The 13,302-nt window shown below is 35.3% G+C and overlaps 1 long non-coding RNA gene across 1 annotated transcript; it reads left to right on the plus strand.

The window, feature by feature from the left end:
- The first annotated feature begins 3,724 nt into the window (after positions 1-3,724).
- LOC311295191 lies at positions 3,725-6,236 on the plus strand. Its single transcript, XR_014628229.1, has 8 exons — positions 3,725-3,878; positions 4,185-4,284; positions 4,391-4,509; positions 4,617-4,708; positions 4,822-4,909; positions 5,015-5,114; positions 5,221-5,329; positions 6,102-6,236. It is a non-coding gene; the product is annotated as an uncharacterized lncRNA (long non-coding RNA).
- The last annotated feature ends 7,066 nt before the right edge of the window (positions 6,237-13,302 follow it).

Here is a 13,302-nt window from a genome sequence, read left to right on the forward strand (position 1 = left end):
TGAAGTGTGCCATTTTTGGACGGGGCCAGTAATTCTCACATAGGAAGCTCAAATGATTTGAGCCACTGGAATGAATAAAAAATTTCAACACAAAAGGTAAATTTCTTTTTAAATGAAAAACAATTTTAATTGTCTCTAGCAATTTTTTACATCTGTTACAGCATTGAAGTAACTAGCCATTATACTCTCTACAATCTGTACCAAATTATAACACTATGCATTTAAAATGATTACTAAATGATAAGGCAACACTGTGGTTTTATTGTAAGCTAAAGCAATGACAGCTAAAAATAGTAACTTAATGAATTTAAATGAAAAAATCTGATTAAAATCAATGAATGCTACCTTGGCTAACAGAAGTAGCCTATTTCTTATTTGACAGTTTTTTTTTTTAACATATTTTTTTAGTTGACTGTAAAGCTGTTCTGCTGGAGGGAAACCAGACTGAGGTTCATAACATCAAGACAGGAAGAAGCTCTTGCCCTGCAAACTAAACACAGATGAAAGAAATGTCTATTCGCATGCACAAGGAAGGTAATTGTCTACACACAGGTCAAAACAGATTTTTGAAGAAAACCGAACCATTTTGACTTCAGGTTCAGTATTACCAGTCTTATTAGATCTACTACTGAAGAAAATGTTTCATACACTTCATTTGGGCTGTTTGTGTTGTCGGATTGGTGAGTTATAAATGCATTTTTACAGTTTCATTTATTTCCGTTGTAGAGATAATAAGATGGTGCTATACTATTCAAATTAGTCAGAGGATTTATTAGCATATTCACAGATATTATTGTGAGATCTTTGGATTCAGTTATCTTTTCAATGTTATAATGAGCCAAATATAAAAATAAAACAATATTGAAAGTGTGTAGCAGAATCTGCTGTTGTTAAAGGTTACAAACTGTAAAATCTGTTTCTGTTCAGGTGTGTTTGGTGATTCAGTGTCAGTGATGGAGGGAGATTCTGTCACTCTAAACTCTGATCTTACTGAAATACATGAAGACGACGACATACTGTGGAAATATGGAGCTAAAAGTGTTAATATAGCTGAAATCAGCAGAAAATCTGGAATTTTCTTCACTTATGATGGTCCTGATGGGAGATTCAGAGACAGACTTAAGCTGGATCATCAAACTGGATCTCTGACCATCACAAACACCACAACTGAACATACTGGAGTTTATGAACTAGAGATAACTAGAGTTAAGTGGTCATCAAAAATATTTAATGTTTCTCTCTATGGTGAGTAGATATCATTTGTTGAAATGTTCACACTGTAACACTGACGCTCAAAATTAATTAGTTAAATTATAGTTCAAATATTAGTTCAATCAAATGAGCTTTTATGAGTATTTAGAACTTTCTTTTTCTTTTGAGTTCACAAAACTGACACATTTTGAGTAAGTTAAATTGTTTTGAGTTTTATGAACTTGTCTCTTTTAATTTAGACAAACTTAAATTTAACTGAAACTTGGCTGGGATTACTATTTGCCAGCATGCTCTGCCATGACACTTAAAAGGGAAAGTAAATGCTAAAATTAAGTGTTATTTAATGTTTCATGCCAGATTAATGCTAGTTTAGAAGAGTTTATGTATTTGTATAATCATGCTATGAGGGCTATGCAAATGCTATAAGCATTGTGTCACCAATTAGCTAGGTAGCATTTTTTGAATTAGCTGGTTAAATCCAGCCAAATTTCTACTACGTAAAATATAGTTGTGTTATCATGATAATTTTAAGTTGTGTAAGAATGAGCTTACTCAAATAATTCAGGTTAAGAGCAATTAAAATGAATGATTACAAAATAACAATAATATTTTATGTTCAGTACAAGCTCAATCAACAGCATTTATGGTTTAAGGTTTATAACCTAAAACATAATTTAGACTCGTAAAGGAAGGTCTAAAAATCAAGGTTTTAGCGAGGTGCTTACAATGGAAGTAAATGAGGTAATTTCTTTTAAAGGATTTTAAAGCTGAAATATGAAGCTAATTGAATTCTTATGTTAAAACTAGTGTATTATTTGAGCTGTAAAATGTTTATATCATAATTTTTCATGTTGTTGTGATGACAAGTGACAAAGTTAACATAACTTTACAGTCTCACAGATTGACCCCATTGACTTCCATTTTAAGAAGCTCACTGTAACCTCCATTCTTCTTTTTTTGTTAAAGAAAAAAGTGGCAAGTCATTATTTTTTGTGGTAATCAACTATATGCACCAAAAACATTATTGATTGAGCTTAACTTGTAATGAACTCTGGATCTTCCCTTAATTTTATTACATATTGAAATGTTTAACCATGTTATAGTTTAAGGTGAAGGCAACTCTCACTAGGCATCAGCTAAAAAAAAAAAAAAAAAAAAAAACAGTGACTCAAACACACACACCACACTTGCAGAGTACCATTTACTGTAAATCGAATCTGAAAATGAACACAATGCTTTACACTGAAACATGCAGTGCATCAGACAATATATTGATATTCTTATTGGATCACAACAGCTGCTATTGTATGGTTTGTATTTAGGATATATATGAACGACACTGTCCGCTCTCAACTTTTTTTAAGTGTTTAGGCCATTCATTTACACGACAACAGCGTTTTAGGGGCCTGAGAGAGAGAGAGATGATCTACGTGCCCATCGCATAGTCTAGAATGGTCGACTCTATTCTCTTAATGAGTAATGGGTGTGTTTTGGCCGTAAAGTGCAATAAACAGGATGTGAACAGGGATCATTTTGACAACGTTTTAATAGTACATTGTTGTCATGTTAACATACCCTAAGCCATATCACATTCTCACAACCATGCATTGTCAAAACTCATGAAATACATGTACAACGTAATATTTTGCAGTTAACCCCTTAACGCCTGAATTTATATAGCTGTATATATATAAATATATATTAGGTGTTTTTGCCTTTAAGTAGATGGTAAATAATGTTGAGATTATCAATTTCACTTTTGCACACCAAATAAATAGAAATTTTGGTATGTTGCAAATTTGCAACAACGGGCATTTAGGGTAATGTTTTTTACAAAATGGTAAAATTAATAAAACACATTTTCCCATCTCAGGTATGTAGATTTTATTCATGGCACAAAGTTGTTAGAACTTATAAACTTTAATTGACAAATTAATGAATCTTGACAACAGCAAGAAACAAAACACTCTCCTACTCCCTAACATTGACAGTAGTTTTTATACATTCCATGTTACACTCTATTTAACTCTTTCCTTGTTTCTCCAGTGCATATATTATATATTCTTATAGTGTTATATCCTAACATGCTATTTTTTGTAAAAAAAAAAAAAAATGTTTGGCCTCAAACCATCTAAATATAGCATTATTATAATATGTAGCCATTAGCCAAATCCAGCCGTTATGGACCAATGTCGCAAATTTGCTACAAACAGAAATCTACAAAGTACGTAAAAAATATTCGTCACATGAAGTCTATACACTGTAAAACCTAAGACTGAAAGTTACTAAACTAAATGAGTACATTTAACTTATTTTTTTTAAAAAGTTAGTTTAACTTAATAAAATATGTGATATTAACTCAAAAACTGCAATGTATTAAGCAGAACTTAAACCGAATAAGTTATGAATAACCTATTTGTTATTTTAGCTTTTAAATTTTATTTTTCAAGAAATTACTTTTGTATAAGGAAATGAAATAAACACTTAAATAAATACATTTAACATTTTCTGCTTCATTTGAAGCCTACATTTAGGTCTCTCTACGGCGTTCTCCCTCACGCGCCGGAAAACCCCGCGTATTTATTTCAATCTGCCCATCCCCCACAGCTCACACACGAAGTAACTCGGAGTCGGAACAGAATGGCGGCCATGGAGAGATTTAACAGGTAAGCACGGCAAAATGCTTCGTCCTCTTTAGAGCACTTGTATACGTTTAACGTTGTATAGTCGTGACTCTACATCTTAAGAAGACCAACTAGCTAAAGTAACGTACTAACTACTGTAGTAAGACTAAGATATGCCATTTGTGTCACGTCACAGAAACGACAAGCCAACGCGACATTGCATTTAGCACTAACTTACTCAGAGATTTTTTTAAATCAGCGGCAGTAAGTTAGTTGTACTGTGAGTACACGACAGTGTTGTCACTGGAACAGTAATTTATGTGTGTGCGTTTTGTCACATTTTTACAGAGCGTGTCCCGCGCAAATTTGGATATTTATCAGTGAGGACGAAACTGACTGACTCCACTAGTGCTAACCGTCATTCACACGGGAAAAACTAAAGAAATAGGTAACGTTAATACAAGCTGACATACTCTTTTATTTATTATGTTGTGAGTAAACCACAGATTCGTAAGTGGAAAATCAATATTTTTTTTTGTATTTTCTCATTTTAGCGTAAACAAACGTGTCCCGCGCAATTTTGGATATTGTGAGGAGAGTAAGTTAGCAGCTAGCAGCTATAACGTTATCGTCCACCGACCGACATTTACCCGGCAAAAACTAAATAAAAAAGGTAATACAAGCTGACCTATTTCTTCATTTATAATGCTGTGAGTAAACGTAAGTTTTTTCAGTGGAAGATTAATTAATTTCTGTGTGTTTTCTCACATTTTTGCTTAGACAAAAGTGTCCCGAGCCATTTTGGATCATTATCAGTGATTGAGACTACAATCCACCGCCCGTCATTCACATGGCAACCAGTGCAGAAATAGGTAATACAAGCTGACTTATTCCTTTATTTATTATGCTGTGAGTAACGTAAACCAATTTTTTGACAGTGGAAAACTAATTAATATTTTGTGTTTTTTCTCACATTTTGGCATAGACAAATGTGTCCCTTGGGCAATTTTGGATATCGGTGAGGAGACTATCAACCACCGACCGTAATTCATAAAAAAAATAAAAAAAAGAAGGTAATACAAGCTGACATATTTCCTCATTTATAATGATGAGTAAACTACAGTTTTGTCAGCGTAAGAGTAATTCATATTTTTGTGTTTTCTCACGTATTTGCATAGACAAACGTTTCCGTGCAATTTAGGGTCTATATTAGTGAGGAGACTGACTGACTATCCTCCACATCGACTGTCATTCACGTGGCAAAAATGAAAGAAAAAGGTACTACAAGCTGACCTATTCTATTTATTATGCTGTGAGTAAATGACATTTTTGTCAGTGGAAAATGTATTAATATTTTTTTTTTCTTTTTTTTTTTTTTTCACAGTTCAAAATATACAAACGTGTCCTGCGCATTTTTGGATCTATTTCAGTAAGAAGACTGACTGACTATCCTCCAGTGACTGTCATTCACATGGCAAAAACTAAAGAAAAAGGTAATTTCCCAGGGAAAGCAAGAACTGAGAACTGATAAGAATGTAAAATGTGCACCTTGAAATGCAATGTAAGTCATTTTGGATAGAAGCGTCTGCCAAATGTGTAAATGTAATGTAATACAAGCTGAGATATAAAGGGTATGCACTGACATCACTTTCCTGCCGGAACACGCCCCCCTAGTCAGACTGAGTGGCTAAAGAGCTGCAGCGTGACTGGAGTTAACAGGGAAACTGAGAAAACAAAGGATTATCAGTTTAAATTAAATGTTGGACTGGATATAGTGTTCCTAACATCTTATCAAAGATCCAGTTATCCATGGATATTGACATGTAGTCAGGAATCCTGTTTTCTGACATTTTATATGTGCCTGGTTTCGACGATTATTTCAGTTATTTTATTCAATTTACAATTATTCAGAATATACGATGGTAAATATTTAACTGATGAGTTGTCAATACAATATATAACAATACAATATATATGGTATGATTTTACCCCTAAATTCAGCATAGTCTGACAGTCTGTAAAAATATAACCTTGGCTTTCTTGTCAAATCTAGTTGTACTATCAATCTCAAAGCTCTTTTCCATTTTAGATGTGCTTTGTGTGTTTTTATAGTGAAAACAAATGCTGCCGCTCAGTCTTTTTGCCACTTAGCCGATGGTGACGTCAACGCATAACCTCTATTCTAGCATTTATGCTGTGAGTAAACCAGTTTTGTCAGTGGAAGATTAATGTTTTTTTTTTGTTTGTTTGTTTGTTTATTCACAGTTCGCCAGACAGAAGTCATGTGCAGTTTTGTATTTTGGACAGTGAGGAGACTGACTGGCCATCTTTCACAACATTCATCACTGAGAACCTTTTGTAAAATAAATTATTTTTCAATAAATACTATTAATAACTGCATCCTTTTCTTTGACCATTTCTTTATACCAGGGTTCCTCAAACTCGTTCCTGGAGGGCCTCGGTCCTGGAGGGCCGCTGTCCTGCAGAGTTTAGCTCCAACACTGATCAAACACACCTGAGCAAGCTAATCAATGTCTTCAGGATCTCTAGAAACTCACAGCTAAGTGTGTTTGATCAGGGTTGGAGCTAAACTGTGCAGGACAGTGGCCCTCCAGGACCGAGTTTGAGGAACACTGCTTTATACCAATGTTTTTCCTTTGTCTTATAAAACTTTATTAATTTGAGTTTAATCAACTTAAATCATTTACCGCAATCGGTTTCCTAAAACCATTTGAGTAGCTATATAGTTGTTATGACTTGATTAGATTTATTAAATGAACTCAAACCAGTTAGTTTAAACGGTTTAAATTACTTTAAAAGTTTAATGGAATGAACTTAAAATATTCAAGTTACATATACTCAAAATGAATGACTAAACAAACACTAAATTATGAGTGAATATGACTCAATATATATAAGTTCACAATACTCATATGTATTTATTTTTAAACTTAAATGGTTTGCCGCAATTAGTTTCCTCAATCGGTTTGAGTTGAGTTAACTTGTTGGGTTTTACAGTGTATGAATAACATAGCTATAGAAGCAATCAATAAGCTAGTACATATTTTTATCTTAGCACAACTTAACTCATTTTGGGCAATTTCTCCACATTTGCGCCCTTGATATGCGGATTTTGCAAACCAAAATATTAGCTTCGGTGAACCGGATGTAGTTTCCACTCCGACCGCTCCTACGAGAAACCAGTGCGTGCAAAATGTTCCTAGGTATGTATCGAATGTGCACAAACAGGCATTGGGGGAAAACACGCTATCTCGCCTGCAGTCTGAATGGAAGGGGTTTGTTGCAAATTTGCGACAGTGGGCGTTAAGGGGTTAATTTGGTAATTGTTTAAGGCCATTTCAATCAATCATACACTGTAAAAAAAATCTGTAGAAATTACAGTATTACTGGCAGCTGCTTGCCAGTAACTTACTGTAGATTTAAATTGATGTTATTTACTGGCAACAGTTTGTTCAAAGTTAAATGAACATTAAACATGAACAAGTCTTTATCTTTACAGAATAAAACTAAAATAACAGCCTCATGCAAATCATTCTGGGAAACAAAATCTGAAGGAAAAAAACAGAAAAAGGTTTATGAAGATTTCTGGTTCCCAGAATGCTTTGCATTAGATTGTTATTTTATAGTTTTATTCTGTAAAGACAAAGACTTGTTAATGTTTAATGTTCATTTAACTTTGAACAAACTGTTGCCAGTAAATAACATCAATTTAAATCTACAGTAAGTTACTGGCAAACAGCAAACAGGTCAAGTCTGACCATAAACACACTACACTGAAAATAATTGTTGTGTAGATTCATCCTTATTTCTCCTTATTCTCTCATGTTTTCCAGCTCGTCTGCCTGTTCCTGTCATCATCCGTAACTCTTCACACTGTTCGTCATCATCATCACACCAGAATTGTTCATTGGTGTGTTCATCAGTGTTGAATGTGTGTGATGTGACTCTCTCCTGGTACAAAGGAATCAGTGTATTGTCCAGCATCAGTGTGTGTGATCTCAGCATCAGTCTCTCTCTACCTCTGGAGGTGGAATATCAGGATAAAAACACCTACAGCTGTGTGCTGAACAATCCCATCAGCAACCAGACCACACATCTGGACATCAACACACTCTGTCACACATGTGCAGGTACCACAGCACTGATGATCTTAGTTGAAGTAAGTGCTAATATTAGTGTTTATTGACTGATCTGATCTCAGTTTGATGTTTTTATTCCTCAGACTCCGTCCACTGTTGTGGTCCTACTGAAGCTGTGATCCGATTGGTCCTCTCTGCTTTGGTGGGCGTGGCTACTGTCATTCTTCTGGTTTATGAGATCAGATCTAGAAGAGCTGAACAAGATCAAGCACATATTCACACATTGGGACAGTAATGATAATGTCATTTATCATTCTTAACCATTTCAATCACCTATTAATCTTGAATGGCTTTATGTATTAATCTGCTCTATTATCGATGTTTATTTATTGGCATCTTAGTATTTTTTTTTCCACTTTGAAGTTCAAGAGTCTCACCATCTTTTGTTACAATTCATGAGTTCACCTGCCCATCCAGTCTTGATTAATAATGGTAAACACGTTGTCGGACAAATAAATAAATGTGGAGCTATCACAGTTCTGTTAGTTTGGACTTTTTGTATCTCACCACTTTCTGCCAGTTAGTTGTTTGTTGTCTTTGTCACTCATTATGTTCAAATGTGCACTCATAAGTCGATGTGTTTCATTGTCGGGTAGCATCTATGTTAAGCGTGTGTAGTTCTCTGTTCAGATTTACCTTTATGCCATTGGATTTATTAAAGACTGCATTCTCTCTTCATCATTGTGTTCGTGTTTGATCATCTACTACACAGGAGCATTAAAGGGATGGCATTGGAAAGTTTGTAAGTACATCAGGAGTTTATTTAAATAACACTTGCCTGATGGCTAATGCTACCGCTAACCCGGACGTCGACGTCACTTCAGTGGTTTGGGAAAAGCACGTAAAAGTCCTGTCAGAAAGCGATGCATAAGGTTGTAGTGTTTTCTTAACATTAAATTAAACTGTGAACTCTATTCAGATGCCAGGTGTAGCAGCAACTAAATTAATTAAAACAGTAAAATTAGATGTCAAAGTAACATGCAAATTGTCTTTCGTATTTGATGATAGTGGTGCTGACCGAAACAGTTTTAGGCACCTAAAACACAAACTTCAGAAAAAAATGGGATTCAAAGTGCAAGTTTTTGAAAATATTATTTTCTCCATGTAATCTACAAAAAGGGTGAATTTGTGAAAATGGTGATGTCATGCACATGTGTAAACATTATCTCGCAAGAGGCGAGAACTCAAGAGGGCAATGACCATAGTATATTTCTTTGTAAATATAACAAAGTTTATTATGCAACTTTCAAAAGAAGCACATGTAATCAGAAGTGGCAAAGAACCAAACACAAAATTGTAACTGTTACAGACACCTGGGGCCCGTTCTTCGTACGTCGCTAACTCACTTAGCTGGATTTGATTGTTGGCGATTTGGCATGATCTTGGATTGTTTGGTTCTTCAACGCTCATCCTGGACTTGCTGTCATAGCAACATGTGCGCAAACTTAAACCTGCTCGTGAGCAGGCTTATTTCATGTTAACAGGATTAGATCCCGGCTTCATAAGCGGAGCTGATACGGGAAGTCCAGCGCACTTTCTTTCTGAGATATATATTTTTTCTCGTGATTCGTGAGATTGTCGCTTTTATGTTTAAAAAACAGTTTTAGTTTTTTTGGTGGCGTTTCCAAGCCACTTAAGACCCAATGTTGTAGGCTAAAGCAGTTTTTTTTTTTTTTTTTAAGGCTATCATAAGTTTTTATGAAGATCATACAATCATGACCATGCCGAATTACAGATATGTCACTCAGGCTTCACTAGCGTGATTGGTACCATAGACTATAGGCTACCATAGACTGCCATCAAGGCCTCAATGAAGGGGATTATGTGAACAGAAAGGGGGTTCACAATGTAAATGTGCAGCCCAGTTACTATTGTGATCCTTAATATTCCAGATTAGTAATATATCAAATAAAAAAAAGGCTGTTGACTAAAATCTTCCATATCACAAATGTGAAAGCAAAATGGCCAGGATCTGTGCATGACTTAAGAATTTTCAGAGATTCACATTTATGCACATTATTTGAAAGTGGTAAGGAAAGTTCCACAATTAAATATCAAGCTCACTGTATTACATACACTTATGCTGATCCTAACAGAACTGCATTTTTTCATAGGTGATTATGACATGTTCCTGCCTGCAGACAGGTGTTTTATTATGACCCCATTCCCTGACCCGAACCAGTTATAATGCAGCTCTAGCCAGGACAAGGGCACACAATGAAATGAACTTTGGCTAAAGGGACGATTTAAGTGTCTGAAAAGTCTGAGGGTTGCACACCTGACAGGGCCTGTGACATTGTTGCATGTGCCATATTACACAACATTGGCAAAAAAAAAAAACACTTTTCATTAAATGTTTAATAAAAGACAAATATGCTTAGTTCCTTGAGTTTTATTTCAATTGTTCTTTGTAAAGAAAAGCCAGTGGTCAAGTGATATTAGACACATGCCTCATGCAACAAATAAAAAGGAAAAGTTGGCTATCCACTGCCCCACCTGTAGGCCTATGTCTCCTCTGTCTGTGCAGACTTTTCTGTAGGCCTTTCTGTAGATGTGGAATCCTGCAACTTATATTGCAGCCATAAAGCATACAAGTATAAATGAAGTAAAGTTATTTATGCACTTGCAGGTAGGCTAGTTCCTCCATATGACAGTTATCTGAGAGGGTTTATTCACTGTCCAGTGCAATGGAAACAAATGGACATTACAAAGTCTTATACTTTCTTTCCTTTGGAAAGTTAGAAAATGTCCATTACTGCACATATTTCAGCCACCACTTTCTTGGGAACAGATACAAGTGTTGGTGTATTATGTAAAAGTGCACAAAAGAGGAAAACAATGTCATTACAATGAACTACACTCGGGAAAAATGTGATCAATAACTCATGGCAAAATATTTTTACATTAACATTAAGTTTATCAGTTTTCACTTTCACAAGTCAAAGCAATTCATCATTACTCAAGATTTAACAGTTGGAATGACTATACGGCCTTAATTTAATGCAGCAAAAACTATTTTACAGTGTAGGCTACTAAGATCTTTTCTTTTCTCAGCCTTTTTCTTGATTGCTTTTATAAACAGAACACCATTTATTTAACAGTGCCTTTTATAAAAGAGACTATAATATAACAAAAAATTACCATTATATGTAGAATATTTTTGTACTTCACTTTTATTAGTTCCCATGTTCTAGTGTGGTGACTGACATTACAATGAACAAAGTAATTATGCAATTATTAAAATACAAAAATATAGGCTAATAAGTGATAAAAACGTCTAACATGGCCACTTCTAACGGATTTAAATAGTCTGCTTTTTGCCAGCCCTCTCTCCTGGGTTTTGCAGACTTTGAGGTGTTCCCTGGCGTTTTGATTAAACATTAAAATTCCGAATAAACTTCGACTATTAGTTCTTGCTGTGCTGAGGAGAAAAACTGAGCCCGCTCTTTGGCCACGCTGAGCAGCCAATAGCAGCGTTGCTGATCAATGTTTCTACTATCGATTCATATCCCCTTTAAACCAGCGCATGGACGCGCAATCTCAGATAACTCAATCCAGCGATACTAATCATATCCGGCAAGTGTGTTCGAAGAACCGAGTTTGCCAGATCATGATTCGCACGATGATATCATCTTGGATGTGTCATTTGATCTCGGATGTAATAAGCAACGTACGAAGAACGGGCCCCTGGATTCCCACTCATCCAATGGCAATGGCTCTGCAAATAAGTGCACTCAATCACAAATAAAACAAACACAATTTCAGTTCAAACTCCAAATGTATACCATCAAGTCAAACCACTACCTGTTCCCCCACCTGAACAGAGTAAACCATATATAAGAAAATGGGAACCCTTTGTCATTTGTAGGTCTACAATAAAACAAAACAAACACAATCTCACAAATGAAATTACTTTGCCACTTATATTATACAATTATAAAATACAATTCATGATGACCCAATTAAATATTGGGATAAAAAAATACTTAAAACCATTAAACATAAAAACACAGATTACAATATAAAAAGCTTAAAACTATAATCTCCCAGTTCAATTATTCCATTGAGAGCAATACCTGTATACCTAGATGTATCTGCTTAATTCTCTGAGGCACCAATCAACACATTTCCCTTAAGGACACTAAAACAAAGGGCAAATACAAATGTTAAAACTAGACAACTCACTTTATCCATAATAAATCACAACTCTCACCTTCACAAATCAGTTATCTGCTGCTCATTAATCAACTGATCTTTTCATCTGCGATTACACAGCCTTAAAAACACCACACAGCTTTCCTGCTGCTTAACACATGGTACCACAAAGAGGAAACCCAACAAGTTTGAATCCATTTCCTAGTGACTTGAGTCATGGGCTTTGTAGTCCAACTAATTTGTAGTCTTACATCTTCCAGCCTATTACATGTATTCTGTAATCAGTAGGCCCGTAGTGTTTCTTTACAAAGTGACATCGTCAACTACCGGCCTGCCAGCAGAATACAGTGTTTAAAACTTTTAAGTTGTTTTCATGGATCTGTGTGAACAGGGATCTTTTTGACAATGTCTGTATGCAAAAAAAATAAATAAAAATAAATAAAAAACAACCCTTTTTCAGCTTTTAAAGTGAATAATCTGTCCGCTAGGGGGGCGCTCAAAGGGATGAGTTCAGGGTAAAAATGGATGGGTGTGTTTCGAATTATGGTAAGAGAGAGAAAATTATTGTTGATATTTGAGGTCAACAATTAAACAAAGAAAATTAGGTAGACATATGTTAATATGAACAATATTATACAAACAGGCTACAATTGAATAATTCTGTAGAAATACAAGACAAATATAAACATATTTACAGAACAAACAGTACGTTTTACAATTTAAACCAGTAATTTACAAAATATTTACAATTTAAACCGGAAATCCATTTTCTGCTGAATTAGCAAGGCCATGCTGCAGTGTTTTCCCCCACACCGACTCCACCCTCGCCACGCCCCCAACTATGACTAGATGCCGACTGTGTACTAATGCAGTGGTTCTCAATCCTGGTCCTGGGGACCCACAGCTCTGCACAGTTTGTATGTCTCCCTCATTTAACACACCTGATTCAGATCATCATCTCGTTAGGAAAGAGCTCTGAACTGAACTGGGTGTGTCAGATAAAGGAGACATATAAAATGTGCAGAGTTGTGGGTCCCCAGGACCAGGATTGAGAACCACTGTACTAATGCACGAAGATAAGAGGCCAGTCCAAATCGTCTAGTCCAAACAGCAGGTGGCGGTAATGCTCGTTTTTAGTTGCGATCCGCTGT

This window comes from Rutilus rutilus (genome assembly GCF_951802725.1).
Source record: "Rutilus rutilus genome assembly, chromosome: 8".
Classification (NCBI taxonomy): Eukaryota; Metazoa; Chordata; class Actinopteri; order Cypriniformes; family Leuciscidae; genus Rutilus; species Rutilus rutilus.